Raw genomic sequence first — 5,685 nt, forward strand, 5'->3', positions numbered from 1 at the left:
TTTTCTCACTTTGGTGAGAAGCGAACATCACTAACTCGTAAGCATAACATGCTTCTTTATGTTACATGTTAGAAGCTCTTTCTAAAGCACGAAGTCCTATGTTGGGATATGTTGAGTCAAAATAGGTTCTTAACCCGTAGCGTAAAATTGTACTTGGATTCCCCGCATTTAACGCTTTAACGAAAACACGGCGTAACTTAAGGTCTCCCCAATGTGATATACCCCATATTTCAAAAGAAAGCCTTTTATAAACTAAGGCATGCCTGGAACGTTCTTCAAATGTTCTACAAACAAATTTTGCCGTAAATAATTGTGCCGACGAATTTTGACCGACTCTAGACAAGATTTCATCAATCATATCCCCGGGTAGGTCTTCTAAAATTTTTGGTTGTCTATCCTTAACATCCATTTTGTGTTTTTATATTGTAAAAGTATACGAGGGTTAGATTCATAAAAGATACTTAACAAATAATACAAGAAATTTTTTACATATATCATAAAAGCACAAGCAAACTATATTACATATATTACATCGCATGATTACAACTCTTTATTCCGACTCACTTGTTTCTTCTTCTTCAGACTTGGTTTGTTTTGATAATTTCCTAGGGATATATGGTGCTCCCCTAATACGAGCCGTTCTTTTCACAAATGGTCTAGAAAAAGGCTTAGATGTTCCCGAGTTATAGCTAAAACTTAAGAAATACGGGTGTTGACGGTATTTCCATCGGGATATTTCATGTTAACATAGAGGTCATTGGGGATGGAATTATGTTTCTCTATTTTGATGCCTTTTCCCTTATTATTTTCTTTTTCCTTTTCAAATTGGGTCGGGTTAATTTCTATAACATCATCGGAATCCTCATCGGGATCCGATTATCCGGAAAATTGGTAGTCTTCCCAATATTTTGCTTCCTCGGTGGAAACACAATTGACCATTATTAATTTTGGTCCATTGGTTGAGGGTTTTCTTTTATTTATCTGTTTTTCAGTGGTTTCTAATATTTCCTCCTCCGGAACCTCTTCTTCTTCCTGTTCCTCTTCTTCCGGTTCCTCTTCGGGAATTTATGAGTCTTCCCAATATATATTCGACTCTTTATTATTATTAGGTGAGTCAATGGAATTTGTACTAGAGTTAGACATCTCTCACACAATATCAAACACATTAAGAGATTAATATATCACATAATATTTACATGTTAATAATATATAGTTTTCAACAAAAAAATGTTAAGCAATCGTTTTTCAAGTAAAGACGGTCGAAGTCCAGACTCACTAATGCATTCTAACAAACTCGGTTAGACACACTAATGCAAATTTCTGGTTCTCTAAGACCAACGCTCGGATACCAACTGAAATGTCCCGTTCATATCGATTATAAACGTTTCATATTAATTGATTTCCTTGCAAGGTATTGACCTCTATATGAGACATTTTTCAAAGACTGCATTCGTTTTTAAAACAAACCATAACCTTTATTTTATCGTTAGAGGTTTAAAATCATAATGTAGATTATCCAATAATGATAATCTAAAATGCAACATTTTTCACACGACCATTACATAATGGTATACAATAATATTACACATCAATTTAAATCTCCGAATGTAGTTTTTAAACAATATATTACAAGCATGTTGACTCCAATTCTTGTCCTTAATTAGCATGCAACAGCGAAAGCTCTTAATAATCACCTGAGAATAAGCATGCTTAAAAACGTCAACAAAAATGTTGGTGAGTTATAGGTTTAACCTATATATATCAAATTGTAATAATAGACCACAAGATTTCATTTTTCATAAACATCCATCTCATATTAGGCATTTCGCATAAACTGCATAGAGATAAAAAAATCATTCATATGGTGAACATCTGGTAACCGACATTAACAGAACGCGTCTAGAATATCCCCATCATTTCGGGACTCTCATCGGACATGATAAAATCGAAGTACTAAAGCATCCGTAACCTGGATGGGGTTTGTTAGGCCCAATAGATCTATCTTTAGGATTCGCGTCAATTAGGGTTTCTGTTCCCTAATTCTTAGATTACCAGACTAAAAAGGGTGATATTCGGTAATAATAATTCAACCATAGAATATAGTTTCGCATATTTGAGTCTATTTTGTAAAACATTTATAAAACTGCATGTATTCTCATCCCAAAATATTAGATTTTTAAAAGTGGGACTATAACTCACTTTCACTGATTCTTAATTCGTTGAAAATTAGACTTGGACACTGATCGATTCACGAACCTATAACAAATATATACATATATATATCAAAGTATGATCGAAATATATTCAAAATATGTTTTATTACGTTTTAACGATTTATGTTTGTTACGTTAGCAGTCCAACGTTAGTAATCTACAACTAGTTGTCCACAGTTAGATGTACAGAATTAAATCAATATATATTATCTCGAATCAATCCACGACCCAGTGTATACAAGTCTCAGGCTAGATCACAACTCAAAGTATATATATTATTTTGGAATCAACCTCAACCCTGTATAGCTAACTCGAACATTACTGCATATAGAGTGTCTATGGTTGTTCACAAATAATATATATAGATGGGTCGATATGATATGTCAAAATATTGTATACATGTCCATGGTATCCCAAGATTACATAATATATGTTAGAATACATGTATAATACAATATAAGTTAGTTAAGTTATGATTTGTATAGATTTGTTACAAATTTCACGTAGCTACAACAAGTAAAAATATCCAATTTTGTTTTACCCATAACTTCTTCGTTTTAAATCTGTTTTGAGTTATTCAAGTTGCTATGGTTTCATATTGAACTGAAATTTATGAATCTAAACATAAAAAGTATAAGTTTATAGTCGGAAATATAAGTTACAAGTCATTTTTGTAAGAGGTAGTCATTTCAGTTGAAAGAACGACGTCTTGATGACCATTTTGAAAAACATACTTCCACTTTGAGTTTAACCATGATTTTTAGATATAGTTTCATGTTCATAAGAAAAATCATTTTCCCAGAAAGGTAATATACGGAGCAAGTATACTGGACGTGTTGCTTTCCTAATATAAGGTTAGCAAGTGGGTGACACAAAACAGCAAGTTTTAAGCTAAAATTTTCAAATCTAAAACCCATAAAACCTACAAAAACAATTTGCAAACACCGGTGAAGGGTTATTCCGGAAAACTTATCTAGGGTAAAAGCTAGATTGAATTTTCAAAAAGATCAAATGTTTTCATAAAGATCCAATTTCCTTAAAGGATCTAAATTTTTATATTCATGTGGGACTGTAAACCACATCGTTACTACCATTGTTCATACCGCCGTATTAAAATCACTGATGTACAAAGTGTGAAGAATAAAGAAGTGATTCTAGTAAAGTTATGTTCAAGTTCTATATTGCTTGAGGACAATCATCGTTCAGGTGTGGGAATATTTGATAATGCTAAAAACGAACATATATTTCATAGCATTATCCTTCAAGAAAGACAAGCTTTTAGTTGCAATTGTTCTATTTACAAGTGATATTCGTTTAAATATTAAAAGTTGAAGACAAAAGACTGATTCGACGAATTGAAGACGCAAATGACTAAAATGCTAAAAAGTACAAAGTACAATCCAAGTGGTTCAATTTATTGATAAGAAACGTCTATAAGTTACAAGAGTACGAGCCGCGAAACGCAAAGTATAAGATATTAAATCGTACAAAAGGACGTTCGAAAATCTGGAACCGGGACATGAACCAACTATCAATGCGCGACGCAACGGACCTAAAATTATAAGTCAACGATGCACAAGAATATAATATAATATATATATATATAATTATATAAAATTATATATATTATATTATATATTAAATAAATACGAGCAGCCCACGTTTAAAATGCAATGTGACCAGGTGATGGCTGCCATGCGATCGCATGGCCTGATAGCCTTAAACCCATGCGATCGCATGGCTCACTGTAGCTGGTCAGGTTCTATAAAAAGGCAGTTTGCTCGACGTTTTATATACACCTAATTCAATCTACTCTCTATCTCTCAAATATATATTTATATTTATATTTTAATTATAATTTTAATTATAATTTTAATTTAAGTTTAATAATAATAAGGTTATATTAGCGAATGTTTTAAGTTTGTAAGTTAAAATTCTGTCCGTGTAACACTACGCGATTAATACTCAATGTAAGTTATGTTCAACCTTTTTAAATTAATGTCTCGTAGCTAAGTTATTATTATGCTTATTTAAAATGAAGTAATCGTGATGTTGGGCTAAATATTAAAGACGGAGTTATTGGGCTTTGTACCATAATTGAGGTTTGGACAAAAGACCGACACTTGTGGAAATTGGACTATGGGCTATTCATGGGCTTTATATTTGTTTAACTGAATGATAGTTCGTTAATTTAATATAGAGATTTACAATTTGAGGTAATTATAAATAACCACATACACTCGATCGGATACGATGGGCGGGATATTTAATAAATACTAATAATCGTTCATTTAACCGAACACGGGGATGGATTAATAGTCAATGGACTCATTAAAACAGGGGTGGATTACATACAAGGACACTTGGTGTAATTGTTAATAAAGTATTAAAACCTTGGATTGCACATAGTCGATAATCTGGTGTAATCATTAACAATGTATTAAAACCTTATTACAGTTTAAGTCCTCAATTAGTTGGAATATTTGACTTCGGGTATAAGGATAATTTGACGCGGACACTCGCACTTTATATTTATGACTGATGGACTGTTATGGACAAAAACCGTATGGAAATATTGAATAATCCAGGACAAAGGACAATTAACCCATGGTAATAAACTAAAATCAACACGTCGAACATCATGATTACGGAAGTTTAAATAAGCATAATTCCTTTATTTTATATCTCATCGCACTTTTATTTACTGTTATTTTATTTATTGCACTTTTAATAATCATACTTTTAATTATCACATTTTTATTTATAGTCATTTACTTTACGCTTTAAATTAAGTTGTATTTATTTTTAATATTTTACATTAGATTTTAATTGTGACTTAAGACATAAAATCGACAAACCGGTCATTAAACGGTAAAAAACCCCCTTTTTATAATAATAATAATAATAATAATACTATATATATATATATATATATATATATATATATATATATATATATATATATATATATATATATATATATATATACAAATATAGTTTGAAAAATATAGCATTAAACTTGGCTAGCTCCCTGCGGAACGAACCGGACTTACTAAAAACTACACTACTGTACGATTAGGTACACTGCCTATAAATGTTGTAGCAAGGTTTAGGTATATCCACTCTATAAATAAATAAATAACTTGTGTAAAATTGTATCGTATTTAATAGTATTTTGTAATAAAATTATAACAATTTCGTATACTACCTCGCATAACATCAAGTATTTTTGGCGCCGCTGCTGGGGACTTCTTCACCGCTGAAGCGAAACGCTATTTTTCTAAAAAAATATATATTTATTTTTAATCTACTTTTGTAAAAATATAGTAAGTTTTAAATATTAAAAACAAAAATATAAAAAGTATATATATCTAATTAAGTTTTTTTTTTTAAAGAGTATATTTTTTTTAGTTCATAAAAATAAGTTTATAAATATTAATTATTTTGTAAAATTATAAATCAAATAAAAATT

Source organism: Rutidosis leptorrhynchoides, chromosome 8 (genome assembly GCF_046630445.1).
Source record: "Rutidosis leptorrhynchoides isolate AG116_Rl617_1_P2 chromosome 8, CSIRO_AGI_Rlap_v1, whole genome shotgun sequence".
NCBI classification, from domain to species: Eukaryota; Viridiplantae; Streptophyta; class Magnoliopsida; order Asterales; family Asteraceae; genus Rutidosis; species Rutidosis leptorrhynchoides.